Here is a 22,791-nt window from a genome sequence, read left to right on the forward strand (position 1 = left end):
AAGTGTGAAGCATTTAGATTCATTTGTTTTCCCTAAGAGCTGGAAGGTCCAAGTCACTTGCCATTTTCGTGATTCCAAACAGGCTTTAGAAATTAGTAAGAGGGAGGTTCAGGAAACTCCTTTCACTCTTGGGATAAAGTAAAGCTCCCTTTATCATTACATTCTCCCAAATTTCTTTATTTTCCACAACACCTGACTTCAAGATTTCCTAACATTTTGGATTTCTAAACACTTATTTTTTGTGGTCTAGGGATAAATAGCAGCTATTTATCTCTGGACTTTTGACCACATTGCTGACATAAAGTCATATCAGCTTTCCATTGGTCCCTATAAGCTGTTTACCTACACTTCATACCAGTTTAGTGTTCAGCCAAATGTTGCATGGATAATGTAAAGGAGAAAATCATATGCATTAGGATTATAAAAAAGATATTAAAAAGTGAAGGTTATTCAGAAATAATAGAACATTCTCTTCACAACCATATGTGATAATTAACACATTAGTTCAGTAGCTCTATATTGCCTGAGTGGAGCAAATATATTTCATTTTTATAACTCCATAGAGATTTTAATGGGCATTTTATGTGTTAGGTTTCAATTTCTAGGAGGAAATGTCTTTAATTTTCTCCACTATGTAACAAATGATATCTGTTTAGTTTTTTGGTTATTTGAGAAAGAAATATAATTTATCTCAACCTCCATGTTCACCATTTTAGTAAATGTTCAAAGTTGAATGTATGTGTATATTAAAAAATGCCTTCACATTGTCATTTTGGATGTTTATTATTTGGGTTGGGTTGTGACTGAGAACAGAAGAGGAGAAATATCCCATTTATTCAGAAATGATCTCTGTGAGTTATTGAATCTGTAAGAATTTTTTTTAGCTAATCAGGCTTTCTCTTGTCCTGTGTCTTAGAGTCAAAATTGAATTGAGTTTTTGACAGAGAGAGTTGAGCTGGCCAAGAGTCAGAACCCACAGGCTTTATATCATTGATATTAATGACAGCATGCACAGGTTAAAAATATGTATTTTTTAATTGGAGACTACTAATGGAAATTTTAAGGAAAATCATTTCTCTTTTATATTATAAATGATGTACTTTAAACTGAGAAAATTCTACATTATAAAATGATAGTTTGTTGTAGGAAAAATAAAAAGAGTTGTGGATAGGGATCCAAAGTCCTGTTTTCATATACTTTCCTGCTACAGATAAGAAAATCTAAATTCACAGAAACCAAGTAAAAGTCCTAAGAACATAAAAGAAGTTGATTACAAAATGATTACTAAAAACAGAGGTTTCTGAGTCCAAGTCAGTCACTTATCTAACATGGCCTGGGATATGTTTGGTTAATTTTTTTCCAAAACATTAGTTTGTTTAATGGGGCAAAAATGAATCAGTTGTTAGGCCAAGGGAGCCACTCCAATTGGAGAGATTCATACAATGTTACGTGATTATAAATTCCAAGTCTAAGTGGGGTAAATGAGGAGACTATAGCTGTAATTCAGTCACAGTCACTCAGGAAGACTATGACCGATGTAGAGATACAAAGAGACGGGCTCTGCCTCTGACCTGTTACCCTTCTTAAGAAGCTCCATGGCAACCCTGCTACGAGAAAGAGCAAACAATATTCTGTTTTTAAATAGACAAAACTTTTTTAGGAATGTGTTACAATTTTATTTTCAGTTGATCATCTGCTTTTCTACCATTTTAATGTTTTTTTTTAAATTGTGGTAAAAGTTACATAATATAAAACATACTATTTTTACCATATTTAACTGTACAGTTCAGTGGCATTAAGTACATTCGCATTGTTGTACAACTCTCACCATCATCCATCTCCTGAATTTTGATCCACAGAATTCATAATTGTCTGTAATCTGATCTCAGTTTTGGTGTCTGTGCTTATTTTGATTTTCTTTGTCCTTATCATTAACTTGGATTATGCTTATTTAAAATTTATATTAAACTATGAGACAAACAACAGAAATGGGTAAGATAAGTACTATTTAGTAAGTACTTTCCATATGTAGGAATTATGCTGGCTATTTTTATTTATCTTTTCTATCAATTCTTCGTAGTAACACAGAATTCAGTTGCATTATCCCAAGTAATAAGAACAATTATTGAGGCAATGACTTAAACAGGCCACACTCAGAGCAGTTGAAATTCAAAAAAAAAAAAAAGAAGAAATAAAGAAAAATGTGGTCTGCTGATTGAAAAGTGATATTATAAAAAGTAAAGGTCTTTATTTACATTTTTAAGCGTTTGGGAAATCTCTGTTTATGCATTTCTTCTGGAGACAACTTAGTAATGCACTGTGATTCTATTTAAAGTTCAGAATAAGTTTTGAATATTTCTTAGATTGCTAAATTGTGACCTGCAAGAAATATTAAAATAATCATTTTCAAATACAATGTCACAAGTAATGCATTTAGCCAAGGAAAAAAACTATAAATATTTAAACTTGAAGGATGTCTTGTTACTGATAAAGAAATAGTCTATGAAGTTTTACCTACTCTATAGTTCAAGTTCACTTCAGCAGATGTTGTATAAGTCAGTTAAAGACATAATTACCCTAATCATTTCAGTTTTTTTCAGGAAACCTCCAGATGCTTGACTGTAACCATACTCTTGTTCTCAAAAGATGTATGTGTCTTATTTCTGTAGAAACACAGACAATAAATTAAGTGATTTTTGATGCTATGTTAAATGTAATAACTGTATGTGTTGATTGTCTTGACAAAGGAATGTTAATTAATTCACTCAGCCTTCCTAAAAATTTTATGAATGTCTGGCTCCACTCTGTGATAAGTTGTAGTGATAGAAGGATGAATGAAAGTGGAACAGATCCTTCAGGGAGGTTAAAAACTACTGAGATAGACACATTTTGAAGAGATACATAATACATTGAAATAAGAGACAAATAAAAATATAGGACCAGAGGAGGAAACAATGTTTGTAATTGAGTGATCACAGCAATGTATTTTAACATTTACTGAGCTGGTACCATATGCCAGAAAGTTAAATGCTTTCTAACTAATTTATTCCAAACTGAATGCCTGTGATAGATACTTTACCTAAACAATCATTTTAAATCCACAGATATTTACTGCACTTGCATACTTCACCTTATTTGAAGGCTGAAAATTTCAGAGGGATTTAGTTGTCTTAAAGTCACACAGTAGATCCCACAGTCAAACTAGGTAATTTGAAGAAAGTTTAATAAAACAGGTATCTGTAAGTTATGGGTAAATTTAGAAGAACAAAGGATAGTGCTGTAGTACTGGATTATCTAGAGGAGGGAGTATGCTGTTTTACCACTCATTTGTAAGTAGGGTCAGGAGAGGAAGGAGTTAAAGAAACCTGGAGAGGTAGCAGGATAAAGAGATCTATCTGATGAGAGCTGTTGCTTTTGGGTAGAGGGTCATTGCCAAGCCACAGCACCCAGGAAGAAAGGAGCCAGGAGAATAAATATCCGAATGTCTCTCTTCTCTGGTCTGAGATCTACTGTTGGTTCCTCCACTGGCTAAAACCACCTGCAAGTCCAAGGCCAAGGGGTAATTATTTAGTCTTAAGAAGGGTAGAAATTGATTGGGAGTAAATATGAGGCAGGGAAATTGATTCATAACCAGCAGAACAGAGAAGAGCACACAGCCAGAGGAAAGAAAGTTGTTCTATGGACTGAGCGTGCCCCTAAGCTGCAAGAGATGGGGCTGATGAAAAACTCTGTCCTTAATCACTTTTACACTCCTCCATAACATCTTTTCTGTTATTGTTGTTGTTTTTTTAACTTTTAAAAAAATTTTTATTTTTTTCCATTTACTTTTATTAGTTGGAGGCTACTTACTTTACAATATTGTAGTGGTTTTTGCCATACATTGACATGAATCAGCCATGGATTTACATGTATTCCCCATCCAGATCCCCCCTCCCGCCTCCCTCTCCATCCCATCCCTCTGGGTCTTCCCAGTGCACCAGGCCCGAGCACTTATCTCAAGCATCCAACCTGGGCTGGTGATCTGTTTCACCCTTGATAGTATACATGTTTCGATACAATGTTGTGTTAGTTCCTACTGCGGAGCAAAGTGGATCAGCTATAGCACACATCTATCCCCCTCTTCTCTGGATGCCCTTCCCATCTGGGTCACCACAGAGCACTGAGTAGAGTCCTTGCTACAAAGCAGGTTCTCGCTAGTTATCTACTTTATGCATCGTGTCAATAGTATACGTATGTCAGCCCCAATCTCCCAATTAACCCTACCTCCTCTTTCTCCCTCTACAGCATCTTTATACTTATCCTGTATCTTTAGCAAAAAAACTTTTTTTTTACTTTTTCCAAAGTTATGTGTATGAAAGCTGTGTGGGACAAATATGCTGAAATATGAGTAAAGAAATTTGACTTGGGGGAATATTGGGAAAATTTTATTACAAAGCCAGTGGCATTCACATCACGAATTGAATACACACCATGAGTCTGGCATTGCTCTAGGCACTAAGGGGAACAAAATGCTGTTTTCTTTCTTCAAAAAGCTGTGAGTAAAGACATAAAGGACAAGGAAATCAATGATTGCAGTATCTCACTAGTGTATACAAAACACATACACACATGATGAAGAAGAGAAGGACTTGATATTTTGCCAATATCATTCCATGTTATCCTCAACACTATCCTATAAAGGTACTGTTATTGACATTTTACAAATGAGTCAAATAAGATTTAGCAGTTAAGTAACTTCCCTAAAATCTGAAAGCAAATAAATTCTACAATCATATCTGGATCTAAAGTCCATGTTCAAATTCCTATTATAAAAATACTTCCTTTTGTGTCAGACAACAAAGATAATTTGGCAGTGTCCAGAAAGTGGGAGTAAACTATGGTTGTGAATAGAGACAACATCATGGATTTTAAATGGGTCATAATATTTTCCTTATGATGTAGTTGACTGTGTTCCAATCCTGTGGTCAGTTATTGATATTTTCTGAAAAATAAGCAAGGCATGATATGCAGTCTAATTCTGGCTTCACTAAGGATATATGTGCATGTACTCTATCCTGCTCATATAGTTTCATAGCCCACTGCCTTTCTGCTATGCTCAGTCCTCATATTAGAAGTTATTTATGTTCCTGGCACATCATATATTATCTACTATGACTATATGAATGTGCATAACTCTCTTTTGGCTCTCTATGCTTCATCTTTCATCTATTACCCTCCATTTCTCCTAAACACACACACACACACAACTAGTGAATGTAACACTTAAGGATAATTTCCTGCCATCAAATATGAATGAGTATGCCATAATTAAGTATTATGGAAAGTATTAAACTCACATTATGAAAGAGAGTAAATAAAGCTGGAAAATTGTCAATCTTTGGTTTGTCTCTCTGTTCAATCATAAGATTGTACTCATGTTCTTTAGTCTTTGAAATTTTTAAAAATATAACCATAGGAAACTGCTGTCACGTGGTTAAGAGTGACTCACATTTCCCTTAATGCCACTTGACTTTTGTTTTAATATTTCAAAGTATAAGTAACTGCAGTAGAAACAGATGCCGTAGAAATATACTAGACATTGGAAGAAATAAAGTAAATTTTATTCAACACTTACTATGTGCCTGACAATATTGTTGTCAAAAAAATGATAGATTGGAAATGATTCAGAAGAAAAGAAACTTCTCATTTTTTTTCTTAAATAATTAATCCAGTTCCTTTTTTACCATGTCAAATGGATAAGCCCTCAGAAAATAACAGATGCTTTCAAAGGGAATGTGAAGTTTTTTCCTGGAATGTGCATCTCCCTATAATGGAGAATTTCTTATCATATTTCCTAGTATCACTCATATCTTCACAATTGAGAATTCCCCAAACTCCTAGTACTTTGCTTCCCCCCGCCCCCATTTTCTATTGTCTATTTTTAAAGTATTGTGTGAGTTTCTTCACCAAATATTGCTGGTATTTTAAAAAAATATTACCATTTGATGTCAAGCCCAGCACTGTACTGGTTGGTTTTTTTCCCAATTAGTTTAGATTCTTATTTTGAGTGTGAGCTTTATTCTTTATTAAAATTTGAACTCTGTGCTTCTGATTTAATCCCCTGATAATAGGGAATTAAAAAGACCTGTATCATGCCACAGTGTTGGTGATTAATCCCATCTGTTTTTTACACCAAGTTCCACATAGAGTATTTATGATCTTGGTGATTTCAGTTATCTTGTTTAACTTAACATTAATTAAAATTTTACTAATGGTGAGTTATTGACTTCTGAGTTCAATGAAACAGCATAATATAGACGGAAGTATGGATGAACACAATCATAGTAAGCTTTGCAGAATAGTGTGATTAGAAAAAAGAGAAAACAAGAAAGAAAAATATTAATTGAGAAACACTCATTGCTCTGTTGCCATTTCTGAGTTATTACATATGTGCATGTGTGCTCCGTCATGTCTGACTCTTTGTAACCTCATAGACTGTAGCCTGCCAGGCTCCTCTGTCCATAGGATTTCTCAGGCAAGAATACTGGAATGGGTTGCCCTTTTTTACACCAGGGGACCTTCCCGACCCAGGGATAGAACTCGCGTCTCCTGTGTCTCCTGCATTGGCAGGCGGATACTTTACCACTAAGCCACCTGGGAAGTTGAGTTATTGCATAGATATGGTGAAACTTGATACAAGTGTTAGAATTTAATTTAAATTCTAAATGAGTGAATTAATGACTTTTCTAATTAATAGTTCCCTTTCTTATAGACACTTAAGTGTTGAAGATGAGGAGGAAAATAGATTTCCTTGGGAAAGGGTTGGGGCAGTAAATTATATTATTTTAATGTAGAAAAATACAAAACACACTATTATAAAATTAATTATAATGGCAATAAAAATAAACAACTAAGCCTGTGTTACAAACAGGTATCTATTGTGAGGTCCCTATAATAGCTAGTTCTTCATTCTCTCCTTCTCTCTACCCACAATTCTACGAGAGGTCCAAAATAATTGCAACTCATGGGTCATGCCCTCAAATATTTATTTTTCACTTGGAGGTCAAGGCTTAAATAAACTCAAGTGAATTAACAATAATATGAATAGCATCAAATGTCATAGAGTTCAAAGGAGTAAGATTATTGGGAAGTGACATGGTTATAGAAATATTCCTGGGGGATTAGTGTTCTAGGATGTGCAGAGTTTAATAACATCTCTAACAGTGACAACAGATATGCACTGAGCATTACTTTGTGCTAGAAAATATTTATTATACAAATGTTATAGATGAGGATATCAAGTCATAGAAAAATAAAATAACTGGCTTACAAAGAATGAGAGGAGAGCTATCTATTTGGGAAAACCAATGAAGGAAAAACAATGCTCTTAGTGTGTGTCATTATTCCATAGTTACTCTCCACCATTTAGAGTAAAGACCAGATGCTGGGAGTCATGGAATCTAAGTTCAGAAATGCACTGATGAGGACTTTGATAGACAGGCCAGTGATTAAAACTTTATCTGGAATCAATACTTTAGAACATTTAGTATAACCATGAGTACGAAAAGTTTGAGTGGTCAGTGACTGATTAATTAGAAAGCTGATTCTGCTAAGTATCTGATTTTAAATTGTGGCACTGAGGGCTGAGAGGAAATCATGATCATAGCATCAGGAAGACTTGGAAGAAATATACTCACTGAAAATGCAAACAGAGGAAAAATATGTATATAGGGTAATGACTGAGACCAGAGCAAGGAGAAGAACATTGGCTGAACATCCATTATGAGACAACAGTTGTAATTATTAATTAAGCCATAACTTCTCTAACCTTCTCACACAGTCTCCATGAAAACAATTAGTGTCATTAATGAATAAATCAAAATGAATATGGCTCAAAGAATACGCTGCACAAGTTTATACATCTCAAAAGTGGGAAAGCTGGGTTTTCTGGAGCCCAATCCTCTTACTCTAAAGTTATTTCTAATTCCCCAGACATGCCTCCTGAGGCACTACAAGGTACTCAGTTAATTAAAATCTTAAGAATGTGTCCCAAAACCCAGAATGAGTGAGACTGTAAAATAGGGTTTTTGAAGTGCTCTCAGATAAACAGAATTCTCTATAATTTACATGTCATCACATCAGCTTTAATTACAGTATAACATGGTATCATTGATTGAGTAATCTTCATTATATATATATATATATTTACCCCTAGTCCATCTTGCTTTTAATTCTATAGTACTGTTTGAATAGTTTCTGAAAGTATTCTACATAGGAAGTTATGGCTAAAACATTCATCTTAACATTTCTTCTCCTTGTGGAAATGCAGATTCTCTCTTGTACACCAAACTAATTAAAGTCCCCTCCCCACATAATATACAAATGGCACATAAATATTTAACAGCCTGGTTTAGCATTTTTATTAGATTCTATGATACATCAAATATACACTGTTTAAAAGCTGAATCTAAATGATATAGTGCTTTCGAAAACCCCATCACGCATGATGTATTTTACCAATAAAATTTAAAGAAAACATTTAAGCTATACTGACAATAAACTATTATTCTTTACTTATTCTTTGACTTGAACTTGAGCATTCACCAATAATTCATTATGCTTTTATTAGGAGTAAGTAGAACTGGATGAGCCAGATAGGATATAAAATTACCCACAGATTATCCTATATAATGGGACCAGTCCTGCCTTTTAAGAATCCCTTGTATAGAAGCCTAGGAAAGGTTCAATAGTTTTGAGATTACCTCTTTCAATAACTTCATCTCCTAATTTCAACTTTACCTATCTTCCTTCCGATTGTCCATTCTCTTTTAGTCTCCAAATGTTTCTACATCTAATCTTGCCCCCTTGAGGTGTCAAGTTTTTCAGGCTTGCTTTCTGGACTTCCAACTATCCTCTGCTATTGCAGACTGCTACAAGGCCAACAATTTCTCTCAAGGTCTCTCCACCACTATAAGCACCTAGTGTTCATCATCGTTTTGGGCTCACCATACTACTGGTTCTATTCTATCATACAAACCATATTTAGGAATATTAGTTCTATGAGGTGTCTTCAAATTACCCATATGGCTGAAACCTTTGGCAAGTGGTTTATGTATGGCCCGATTTACAATTTGTGTTAAATGTTAACAGTGAGGTTAAACCAAAATAAATGAAAAAATAAATTTCACCATTAGCCTTTCTTATAGCTCAACATGACATCTGACCTCCAAATTTAACACAGCTGAGTTGATAACCAGTTATGAAAATGGTTAATGATTCTAATATTTTGTCCAATTTAAGGAATTAATATTCTAAAGATTATTTGCTGTTAAGAGTTTTGACAGTATGAAATACACTGATAATAGGTAGAGAAAAACTAATAAAGGGTAGAAAGTACAACTAGTGAACCCTGGAGTAAAGCTTTCAAGAGAAGGAAAAAATAAATACCTAAGTCTAAATTTCACTATCCAAACATCACTGTATTATCTTTGCATTCCCAATTTAAAAATGTCAAAATAGAGGCCTGAGAGAGGTTTCTTTGAGATGCAGTTTCAATCCCTGTGTTGAAAAGATCCCCTGGAGAAGGAAATGGTAACCCACTCCAATATTCTTGCCTGGAAAATTCCATGCACAGAGGAGCCTGACTGGCTGCAGTCCCTGGGGTCGCAAAGAGTGGGACATGACTGAGTGCCCCTTTGCAGGCAGACACTGTAAGTGTTACATAAGGACAAGTTATTGGATCTTTGAGAATCTAAAGCTGAGAGCATCAGTGGAATTCAAGAAGACTGATTTTGTGATGTTTGGAGAATGGTTGTTATTTTTACTTAGAAGAATCCCTAAAAATATAACAATCACTTCAAAGAGTCCCTGTGTTGTTGATCCATTAAAGTATTCATGATGAGGATACTGGAGGATAGATAGAGCAGAGAATGGATAAGCAATTATAAAGCAATTTATGAACCCAAGAAGCTGTGATTTTCATTTTATAAATTGCTTGTTACACTAACCTAGAGTTGGAACACCCTAGCTGATATATCAGGAAGTTTTTCTCAAATATACTAAATTAGTTGAGGGTCCCAAATGCAGTCTATTATTTCATGTTTCCTTACCTTGGTTAATTTTGAACATTAATAAGTTACTAGCATGTGAGACGAGTGCAATTGTGTGGTAGTTTGAGCATATTTTTGGCATTGTCTTTCTTTGGGATTGGAATGAAAACCGACATTTTCCAGTCCTGTGGCCACTGCTGAGTTTTCCAAATTTGCTGGCATATTGAGTGCAGTACTTTCACAGCATCATCTTTTATGATTGGAAATAACTCAACTGAAATTCCACCACCTCCACCTGCTTTGTTTGTAGTGATGCTTCCTAAGACCCACTTGACTTCACATTCCAGGATGTCTGGCTCTAGGTGAGTGATCACACCATCGTAATTATCTGGGTTGTGAAGATCTTTTTTGTATAGTTCTTCTGTGTATTCTTGCCACCTCTTCTTAATACCTTCTGCTTCTGTTAGGTCCATACCATTTCTCTCCTTTATTGACACATTTTGTATGAAATACTCCCTTGGTATCTCTAATTTTCTTGAAGAGATGTCTAGTTTTTCCCATTCTATTGTTTCCCTCTATTTCTTTGCTTTGTTTGCTTAGGAAGGCTTTCTTATCTCTCCTTACTATTCTTTGGGTAATGCTCAAAATTCTCCAAGCCAGGCTTCAACAATATGTGAACCGTGAACTTCCAGATGTCCAAGCTGGTTTTAGAAAAGGCAGAGGAACCAGAGACCAAATTGCCAACATCCATTTGGATCATGAAAAAAGCATGAGAGTACCAGAAAAACATCTACTTCTGCTTTATTGACCATGCCAAAGTCTTTGACTGTGTGGATCAACACAAACTGTGGAAAATTCTTCAAGAGATGGGAATACCAGACCACCTGACCTGCCCTTTGAGACATCAGTATACAGGTCAGGAAGAAGCAGTTAGAACTGGACATGGAACAACAGACTGGTTTCAAACAGAAAAAGGAGTATGTCAAGGCTGTATATTGTCACCCTGCTTATTTAACTTATATGCAGAGTATATCAACAAAGGGTCAGGCTGGATGAAGCACACACTAGTCAAGATTTCCTGGGAGAAATATCAATAACCTCAGATATGCAGACGACAGCACCCTTATGGCAGAAGCAAAGAAGAACTAAAGAGCCTCTTGATGAAAGTGAAAGAGGAGAGTTAAAAAGTTGGTTTAAAACTCGACATTCGTGCTTGCTTTGGCAGCACATATACTAAAATTGGAACGAAACAGAGAAGATTAGCATGGCCCCTGCTCAAGGATGACATGCAAATTCGTGAAGCGTTCCGACCCAGAGGAATTGGGTGGAGAGGGAGGTGGGAGGGGGGATCGGGATGGGGAATACATGTTAATCCATGGCTGATTCATTTCAGTGTATGACAAAAACCACTACAAAACTGTGAAGCAATTAGCCTCCAACTATTAAAAATAAATGAAAAAATAAAAATAAAAAAAACCTCGACATTCAAAAAATTAAGATCATGGCATCTGGTCCCATCATTTCATAACAAATAGATGGGGAAACAGTGGAAACAGTGGCTGACTTTATTTTTCTGGGCTCCAAAATCACTGCAGATGGTGATTGCAGCCATGAAATTAAAAGACAAAAGGATTTCCCCTGAAATCAGGAACAAGACAAGGTTGCCCACTCTCACCACTACTATTCAACATAGTGTTGGAAGTTTTGGCCACAGCAATCAGGGCAGAAAAAGAAGTAAAAGGAATCCAGATATGAAAAGAAGAAGTGAAACTCTCGCTGTTTGCAGATGACATGATCCTCTACATAGAAAACCCTAAAGACTCTACCAGAAAATTACTAGAGCTAATCAATGAATACAGTAAAGTTGCAGGATATAAAATTAACACACAGAAATCCCTTGCATTCCTATACACTAACAATGAAAAAACAGAAAGAGAAATTAAGGAAACAATACCATTCACCATTGCAACAAAAAGAATAAAATACTTAGGAGTATATCTACCTAAAGAAACAAAAGACCTATACATAGAAAACTATAAATCACTGATGAAAGAAATCAAACAGGACACAAACAGATGGAGAAACATACCGTGTTCATGGATTGGAAGAATCAATATTGTAAAAATGGCTATTCTACCCAAAGCAATCTATAGATTCAATGCAATCCCTATCAAGTTACCAACGGTATTTTTCAGAGAACTAGAACAAATAATTTCACAATTTGTATGTAAATACAAAAAACCTTGAATAGCCAAAGCAATCTTGATAAAGAAGAATGGAACTGGAGGAATCAACCTGCCTGACTTCAGGCTATACTACAAAGCCCAGTCATCAAGACAGAATGATACTGGCACAAAGACAGAAATATAGATCAATGGAACAGAATAGAAAGCCCAGAGGTAAATCCACGAACCTATGGACACCTTATCTTTGACAAAGGAGGCAAGGATATACAGTGGAAAAAAAACAACCTCTTTAACAAGTGGTGTTGGGAAAACTGGTCAACCACTTGTAAAAGAATGAAACTAGAACACTGTATAACACCATATACAAAAATAAACTCAAAATGGATTAAAGATCTAAATGTAAGACCAGAAACTATCAAACTCCTAGAGGAGAATGTAGGCAAAACACTCTCTGACATAAATCACAGCAGGATCCTCTATGACCCACCTCCCAGAATATTGGAAATAAAAGCAAAAATAAACAAATGGGACCTAATGAAACTTAAAAGCTTTTGCACAACAAAGGAACCTATAAGCAAGGTGAAAAGACAGCCCTCAGATTGGGAGAAAATAATAGCAAATGAAGCAACAGACAAAGGATTCATCTCAAAAATATACAAGCAACTCCTCCAGCTCAACTCCAGAAAAATAAATGACCCAATCAAAAAATGGGCCAAAGAACTAAACAGACATTTCTCCAAAGAAGACATACAGATGGCTAACAAACACATGAAAAGATGCTCAACATCACTCATTATCAGAGAAATGCAAATCAAAACCACAATGAGGTACCATTACACACCAGTCAGGATGGCTGCTATCCAAAAGTCTACAAGCAATAAATGCTGGAGAGGGTGTGGAGAAAAGGGAACCCTCTTACACTGTTGGTGGGAATGCAAACTAGTACAGCCACTATGGAAAACAGTGTGGAGATTTCTTTAAAAACTGGAAATAGAACTGCCATATGACCCAGCAATCCCACTTCTGGGCATACACACCAAGGACACCAGATCTGAAAGAGACACATGCACCCCAATGTTCAATGCAGCACTGTTTATAATAGCCAGGACATGAAAGCAACCTAGATGCCCATCAGCAGACGAATGGATAAGGAAGCTGTGGTACATATACACCATGGAATATTACTCAGCCATTAAAAAGAATTCATTTGAATCAGTTCTAATGAGATGGATGAAACTGGAGCTCATTATACAGAGTGAAGTAAGCCAGAAAGATAAAGAACATTACAGCATACTAACACACATATATAGAATTTAGAAAGATGGCAATGATAACCCTATATGCAAAACAGAAAAAGAGACACAGATGTACAGAACAGACTTTTGGACTCTGTGGGAGAAGGCGAGGCTGGGATGTTTCAAAAGAACAGCATGTATACTATCGATAGTGAAACAGATCAGCAGCCCAGGTGGGATGCCTGAGACAAGTGCTCGGCCTGGTGCAGTGGGAAGACCCAGAGAAATCGGGTGGAGAGGGAGGTGGGAGGGGGGATCGGGATGGGGAATACATGTAACTCCATGGCTGATTCATGTCAATGTATGACAAAACCCACTGAAATGTTGTGAAGTAATTAGCCTCCAACTAATAAAAATAAATGGAAAAAAATAAATAAATAAAAGATGCTTACTCCTTGGCAGGAAAGTTATGACCAACCTAGACAGCACATTAAAAAGCAGAGACATTACTTTGCCAACAAAGGTCCATCTAGTTAAGACTATGGTTTTTCCACTAGTCATGTATGGATGTGAGAGTTGGACCATAAAGAAAGCTGAGCACGGAAGAATTGATGCTTTTGAACTGTGGCTTGGAGAAGACTCTTGAGAGTCCCTTGGACTGCAAGGAGATCAACCAGTCCATCCTAAAGGAAATCAGTCCTGAATATTCATTGGAAGGACTGATGTTGAAGCTGAAACTCCAATACTTTGGCCACCTGATGTGAAAAACTGACTCATTTGAAAAGACCCTGATGCTGGGAAAGATTGAAGGCAGGAGGCGAAGGGGGTGACAGAGGATTAGCTGGCTGGATGGCATTACCAACTCAATGGACATGAGTTTGAGTAGACTGAGTGACTGAACTGAACTGAACTACCTTTGTTAATGATATTCCTTTCACCTGTGATGTCTTAACGCTTCTTTCTAAAATTTCTATTTCTTCAGTGAAGATTTCTGTTAGTGGTGAGTATATTAGCATTGTTTACTTATAAAGCTTTTGGGAATGTATCTCATAGCTTGTGGCATAGTTGTTGCTAAATAATCATCTGTTTTGTCATTTTAATTGCTCTATCTTTATGGAAAACCTTTCTTAACCTCACCTTTCCCATATCTAGCTCAAACTCAAATTCTATTTGCCAAGTTGCTGTTTTCTTTTTTTTTTTTTACTCTTATTTTTCTATTCTTATTTTTTACTGGCTATTTCTTAGTAATAATAGAAAATCACAGATTAGGGAATTTGGAGTATATACATAGGAGCAAATAAAAATATGCATAGTTTTAATTTTACAGAATATAATTTTTTGTAAAGCCAGTCTTATTATTATACTGGTATAATTATGGTATTAGACCATCATTAACATTTTTTCCATTCCCATTAATTATCAGTTTTACACACAGTAGTATATATATGCCAATCCCAATCTCCCAATACATCCCACCCTGCCGTTCCCCCTTGGCATCCATATTTGTTCTCTATATCTGTATTTCTATTTTTGATTTGTAAATAAAACCATCTATACCATTTTTTTAGATTCCATATATATGCATTAATATAAGGTATTTTTCTCTTTTTGATTCACTTCACTCTGTATGACAGTCTCTAGGACCATCCATGTCTCTGCAAATGGCACAATATTGTTCTTTTTTATGGCTGAGTAATATTAATATTCCATTGTATATGTGCCACATCTTTATCCATTCCTCTGTTAACAGACATTTAAGTTGCTTCCATATCCTGGCTATTGTAAACACTACTGAAATGAACATTGGAGTGCATGCATATTTTTGAATTAAGGCTCTCTCTGGATATATGCCCAAGTGTAGGATTTCTGGGTCATATGGTAGACTTATTCCTAGTTTGTTTGTTTGTTTTTTAAGGAATCTCCATACTGTTCTCCATAGTGGCTGTACCAATTTACATCCTGACCTATATTGTAAGAGTTTCCTTTACTTCACATTCTCTCTCTACACACATTCCTGTGTGTAGGAATTTTTTATAATGACCATTCTGACAGTGTGAGATGATACTTCATTGTAGTTTTGATTTGCAAAAGGTCCATCTATTCAAGGCTATGGTGTTTCCAGTGGTCATGTATGGATATGAGAGTTGGGTTGTGAAGAAAGCTGAGCACCGAAAAATTCATGCTTTTGAACTGTGGTGTTGAAGACACTTGAGAGTCCCTTGGACTGTAAGGAGATCCAACCAGTCCATCCTAAAGGAGATCAGTCCTGGGTGTTCATTGGAAGGACTGATGCTTAAGCTGAAACTCCAATACTCTGGCCACCTCATGCAAAGAGTTGACTCATTGGAAAAGACCCTGATGCTGGGGATTGGGGGAGGGAGGGATTGGGGGCAGGAGGAGAAGGGGCAGAAAGAGGATGAGATGGCTGGATAGCATCACCGACTTGATGGACATGAGTTTTAGTAAACTCTGGGAGTTGGTGATGGACAGGGAGGCCTGGTGTGCTGTGATTCATGGGGTCGGAAAGAGTCAGACATGACGGAGCGACTGAACTGAACTGAACTGAATGATTAGTGATGTTGAGCATCTTTTCATGTGTTTGTTTGCCATCCGTATGTCTTCTTTGAAGAAATTTCTATCTAGGTTTTCTGCCCCCCCCTTTTTTTAATTGAAACCATCACAAACTTCTATGCCTGGATATAGGTCTATTGGTGAACACCTCTTGAGGGCACTATTTGTATCTACAGTTAACCCAAATGAAAGTCTGAGGCAAGCAATGTCATCCCTAACAATGTGTAGTAATGTAGTATTGCCTGGGACACATTCTAGAAATGGGGTAGTTACCAAAGTCAATTTCATAGAGGGACATTAAGACTCAGCAAGTTTATAAAACTGGAACTACCTGACACAGCTATTTAGTTGGGTGAAATCTAGTCTTTCTCTGTTCAGTGCCGATCCAGACTTTGTTTCATGCTGAGAAGACAGTGAATGCAAAATGCACCACTCTGCTGCCAGGACCCTAATGTGCAGTCACGGCTCACTTTACATACATAATGGAAATATTGTCCACATGTATGTAACTTTTCCATTGTAGATATTAAGGCTAGAAAGCCAAGAGCTCGTTTATATTTGGCATGCTGTTCCATCATACATAATGTTAAGCCAAAGAAAGGAAAGAAAAAGAGACTAAAATTCCATTTCCTAGTTGACTTGATTTATTTTTGCTGCCTATCTCTATGTCTTTGTTTCTTTTGTTATCCTAAGGTGGAGTTCTTTTATCAACTTGAGACATAAGATTGAAGAAAGTAATAAAAGCTTTGTAGATTCAAATTTATAAATGAATGACTTATATAATTTCATGGGAATAATAGTTCCCTCAAAGAACTATGAACCCATGGTCCAAGATTAAGTATTTTCACTCTGTGAATTTTATATTCTGGCTGAGGAGGTTGTGTAGATATCATGCAGCAATCTATCACAAATGAGCATTGCCCATATGCTGAATATGGGATTCCCATGGTTTTTTATTAGTTCAGCTCATGCTGTCTATACATGTAACACATTTGGTATCACATTGCTATAAATATGGCATTCAGTTCAATTCAGTTCAGTTGCTCAGTCGTGTCCGACTCTTTGTGACCCCATGAATCGCAGCACACCAGGCCTCCCTGTCCATCACCAACTCCTGGAGTTTACACAAACTCATGGTCATCAAGTCGGTGATGCCATCCAGCCATCTCATCCTCTGTTGTCCCCTTCTCCTCCTGCCCCCAATCCCTCCCAGCATCAGGGTCTTTTCCAATGAGTCAACTCTTCGCATGAGGTGGCCAAAGTATTGGAGTTTCAGCTTCAGCATCAGTCCTTCCAATGAACACCCAGGACTGATCTCCTTTAGCATGGACTGGTTGGATCTCCTTGCAGTCCAAGGGACTCTGAAGTGTCTTCTCCAACACCACAGTTCAAAAGCATCAATTCTTTGGTGCTCAGCTTTCTTCACAGTCCAACTCTCACATCCATACATGACCACTGGAAAAACCATAGCCTTGACCAGATAGACCCTTGTTTGCAAAGTAATGCCTCTGCTTTTTAATATGCTATCTAGGTTGGTCATAACTTTCCTTCCAAGGAGTAAGCGTCTTTTAATTTCATGGCTGCAATCACCATCTGCAGCGATTTTTGAAGCCCTCCCCCCCCAAAAAAAAATACAAAAATAAAGTCTGACACCGTTTCCACTATTTCCCAACCTATTTCCCCACCTATTTCCCATGAAGTGATGGGACCAGATGCCATGATCTTAGTTTTCTGAATGTTAAGCTTTAAGCCAACTTTTTCACTCTCCTCTTTCACTTTCATCAAGAGGTTTTTTAGTTCCTCTTCACTATGGCATTGCTAAATCACTTCAGTCGTGTCTGACTCTGTGCGATCCCATCCCTGGGATTCTCCAGGCTAGAACACTGGAGTGGGTTGCCATTTCCTCCTCCAATGCATAAAAGTGAAAAGTGAAAGTGAAGTCACTCAGTCATGTCTGACTCTTCGCAACCCCATGGGCTGCAGCCTACCAGGCTCCTCCATCCATGGGATTTTCCAGGCAAGAGCACTGGAGTGCGGTGCCATTGCCTTGATGATCATAAACTTGTATGCCTAGACATGGGTCTGCCTGGTGCATAACTCCAGGTGGTATTATTTACATATAGTACAGTGTATGCAAACTCAATTTCGGGAACACAACGTATAACTCCTAAAGTGTATAATAATGCAACAATAGAGGAACTACAGTTAATCCTGGAAAATTCACCCCATGGCAGATTTGTCTGGATGTCAAAGAATAAACACTTCCATGCTGAACTGGAGTCTAATAAAGTTTGTACTATTGATTGTCAAGAGGAGATATTTATTATACTCACTCCAACAAAATGTTAAATAGGGTGATGCAAAATATAAACATAATATCTACATAGTTAAACCCTTTGGATAATTTTAAAGTTTACAACTTATGCTCTAAAGCTAAGTACTTACTTCTATATCACATTCAACTTCCAATGAGGTTTACTTATAGGAAGAATTCCTTTGAAACTTGAGAATAGAGAATAGGATTTTAAAAAATTGTAACAACTAATACTTAAATCCTTTTACAAACACCATAAACATAAAAATAACAAAGAGAATGCTAAAATATGTCAATTATGTGCAATTCATCAAGATTACAAAATATACTATTGTGATGAAAATAAATTCATCAGTTCAGTTCAGTCTCTCAGTCTTGTCCAATTCTTTGCCATCCCATGGATTGCACCACGCCAGGCATCCCTGTCCATCCCCAACTCCCAGACCTTGCTCAAACTCATGTCCATTGAGTTGGTGATGCCATCCAACCATCTCATCCTGTCATCCCCTTCTCCTCCCTCCTTCAATCTTTCCCAGCATCAGGGTCTTTACCAATGAGTCAGTTCTTTGCATTAGGTGGCCAAAATATTGGAACTTTACATTCAGCATCAGGCCTTCTGATGAATATTCAGGACTGATTTCCTTTAGGATTGACTGGTTGGATTTCTTTGCAGTCCAAGGGATTCTCAACTGTCTTTTCCAACACCACACTTCAAAAGCATCAGTCCTCAGTGCTCAGCTTTCTTTATGGTTCAACTCGCACATCCATACATTACTACTGGAAAAACCAGAGATTTGAGTAGACGACATTTGTTGGCAAAGTAATGTCTCTGCTTTTTAATACACGATCTAGGTCATTAGCTTTTCTTCCAAGGAGCAAGTGTCTTTTAATTTCATGACTGCTATTACCATTTGCAGTGATTTTGAAGCCCAAAGAAATAAAGTCTGTCATTGTTTCCCCATTTATTTGCTATGAGGTGATGGGACCAGATGACATGATCTTAGTTTTCTGAATGTTGAGCTTTAAGCTAGCTTTTTCACTCTCTTCTTTCACTTTCATCAAGAGGTTCTTTAGTTCCTCTTTGCTTTCTGCCATTAGGGTGATGTCATCTGCATATCTGAGGTTATTGATATTTCTCCCAGAAATCTTGATTTCAGCTGGTGGTTCATCCAGCCTGGCATCTTGCACGATGTACTCTGCATATAAGTAAAATAAGTTGTATGACAATATACAGTATTGACATACTCCTTTCCCAATTTGGAACCAGTCTATTGTTCCATGGCCAGTTCTAGCTCTTGCTTCTTGACCTGCATACAGATTCCTCAGCAGACAGGTAAGATGGTCTGGTATTCCCATCTCTTGAAGAATTTTCCACAGTTTGTTGTGATCCACACAGTCAAAGCATTTGGCATAGTCAATAAAGCAGAAGTAAATATTTTTCTGGAGGTCTCTTGCTTTTTCTATATTCCAATAGATGTGAGCAATTTGATCTCTGGTCCCTCTGCCTTTTCTAAACCCAGCTTGAATATCTGGAAGTTAACAGTTCATGTACTGTTGAAGCCTGGCTTGGAGAATTTTGAGCATTACTTTGCTAGCATATGCTGCTGCTGCTAAGTCGCTTCAGTCGTGTCCTACTCTGTGCGACCCCATAGACGGCAGCCCACCAGGCTCCCCTGTCCCGGGGATTCTCCAGGCAAGAACACTGGAGTGGGTTGTCATTTCCTTCTCCAATGCATGAAAGTGAAAAGTGAAAGTGAAGTCGCTGAGTCATGTCCGACTCTGGGCGACCCCATGGACTGCAGCCCACCAGGCTCCTCCATCCATGGGATTTTCCAGACAAGAGTATGAGATGAGTGCAATTGTGCAGTATTTTGAGCATTATTTGCATTGCTTTTCTTTGGAATTGGAATAAAAACTGACCTTTTCCAGTCCTGTGGCCATTGCTAAGTCTTCCAAATTTGCTGGCATACTGAGTGCAGCACTTTCACAGCATCACCTTTCAGGATTTTAAATATCTCAACTGGAATTCCACCACCTCCACTAGCTTTGTTTGTAATGATGTTATCTAAGGCCCACAAGACTTCTCATTCCAGGATGTCTGGCTCTAGGTGAGTGATCATACCATCATGGTTATCTGGGTTCTCTTTTTTGTATAGTTTTTCTGTGTATCCTTGCCACCTCTTCTTAATATCATCTGCTTCTGTTAGGTCCATACCGTTTCTGTCCTGTATTGTGCCCATCTTTGCATGAAATGTTCCCTTGGTATCTCTAATTTTCTTGAAGAGATCTCTAGTCTTTCCCATTCTATTGTTTCCCTCTATTTCTTTGCATTGTTCATTTAGGAAGTCTTTCTTTTCTCTCCTTGCTATTCTTTAATACTCTGCATTCAGAAAAAAAAAAAAAAACTCTGCATTCAGAATGGTATATCTTTCCTTTTCTCCTTTGCCTTTAGCTTCTATTCTTTTCTCAGCTATTTGTAAGGCCTCCTTCTTTTTCATGGAGATGGTCCTGATCACCACCTCCTATACAATGTCACAAACCATATTTCTTCAGGCACTCTGTATATCAGATATAATCCCTTGAATCTATTTGTCATTTCCACTGTAAACTTCCTCTGTAAGGGATTTGATTTAGGTCATACCTCCCAGTTGTGAATGTGACTGGTGATGGAAGCAAGGTCCAATTCTGTGAAGAGCAATATTGCATAGGAACCTGGAAATATTCAGTCCATGAATCAAAGCAAATTGGAAGTAGTCAAACAGGAGATGGCAAGAGTAAACGTTGACATTTTAGGAATCAGTGAACTAAAATGGACTGGAATGGGTGGATTTAGCTCAGATGGCCATTATATCTACCATTGCGGGCAAGAATCTGTTAGAAGAAATTGAGTAGCCATCATAGTCCACAAGAGTCTGAAATGCAGTACTTGGATGCAATCTCATGAATGAAAAAATGATCTCTGTTTTTTTCCAAGGCAAACCATTCAATATCATGGTATTCCAAGTCTATGCCCTGACCAGGAATGCTGAAGAAGCTGAAGTTGAACGGTTCTATGAAGACCTACAAGACCTTTTAGAACTAACACGCCCAAAAGATATCCTTTTCATTATAGCAGACTGGAATGCAAAAGTAGGAAGTCAAGAAACACCTGGAGTAACAGGCAAATTTGCCCTTGGAGTATGGAAGGAAGCAGTGCACAGGCTAAGAGAGTTTTGCCAAGAGAACGCACTGGTCATAGCAAACACCCTCTTCCAACAACACAAGAGAAGACTCTACACATGGACATCACCAGATGGTCAACACCAAAATCAGACTGATTATATTCTTTGCAGCCAAAGATGGAGAAGCTCTATACAGTCAGCAAAAACAAGACTGGGAACTAACTGTAGCTCAAATAATGAGCTCCTTATTGCAAAGTTCAGACTTAAATTGAAGAAAGTAGGGAAAACCACTAGACCATTCAGGTAAGACCTAAATCAAATCCTTTGATTATACAGTGGAAGTGAGAAATAGATTTAAGGGACTAGATCTGATAGACAGAGTGCCTGATGAACCATGGATGGAGGTCCATGACATTGTACAGGAGACAGGTTCTCAAGGCAAGAACACCCAAGTGGTTTAACATTACCTTCTCCAGTGGACCACATTTTGTCAGAAATCTCTATTACCCATCCGTCTTGGTGGCTCTACAGGGCATGGCTCATAGTTTCATTGAGTTAGACAAGGCTTTGATCTATGTGATCTGTTGGTTTGTTTCTGGGAATGTGGTTTTCATTCTGTCTGACCTCTGATGGATAAGGATAAGAACATATGGAAGCTTCCTGATGGCAGGGACTAACTGGGGGAAACTGGGTCTTTCTCTGATGGGCCGGGCCATACTTAGTAAATCTTTAATCCAATTTTCTGTTGATGACCAGGACTGTGTTCTCTCCCTGTTGTTTGGCCTGAGGCCAAACTATGGTAGGGGTAATGAAGGTAATGGCAACTTCCTTCAAAACGACTTTTGCACACACCGCTGTATTCAGTGTCCTGACCCCTGAGCAGGACACTGTCAACACACGCCTCTGCCAGAGATTCCTGGACACTCACACACAAGTCTGGCTCAGTCTCTTGTGGGGACACTGCTCCTTTCTTCTGGGTCCTGGTGTGCACATGGTTGTTTGTGCCCTTCAAGAGTCTGTTTCCCCAGTCCTGTGGAAGTTCTGTAATAAAATTCCACTGGCCTCCAAAGTAAAAATCCGTGGGGGTTCTCAGTCCTTTTGCAAGATCACCAGGTTGCAAAATCTGCTGTGTGTCCTAGAACTTTCTTAACAGTGTGAGACTTTCTTTGGTATAATTGTTCTTCAGCTTGTGGGTTGTCTGATTGGCAGCTCTATGGTGGGGCTAACGGTGTCCTCTTCCAAGAGGTCTTATGCCACACGTTGCTTGACCCAGGTCTGCTGCAGCCAGAGCCCCTG

General features: G+C 37.5%; 1 non-coding gene across 1 annotated transcript; it reads left to right on the forward strand.

Moving 5' to 3' along the window:
* Nucleotides 1–11,237: 11,237 nt before the first annotated feature.
* LOC139030064 (U6 spliceosomal RNA) lies at nucleotides 11,238–11,344 on the forward strand. Its single transcript, XR_011482383.1, has one exon. It is a non-coding gene; the product is annotated as a U6 spliceosomal RNA (small nuclear RNA).
* The last annotated feature ends 11,447 nt before the right edge of the window (nucleotides 11,345–22,791 follow it).

Source organism: Odocoileus virginianus, chromosome 20 (assembly GCF_023699985.2).
Source record: "Odocoileus virginianus isolate 20LAN1187 ecotype Illinois chromosome 20, Ovbor_1.2, whole genome shotgun sequence".
Classification (NCBI taxonomy): domain Eukaryota; kingdom Metazoa; phylum Chordata; class Mammalia; order Artiodactyla; family Cervidae; genus Odocoileus; species Odocoileus virginianus.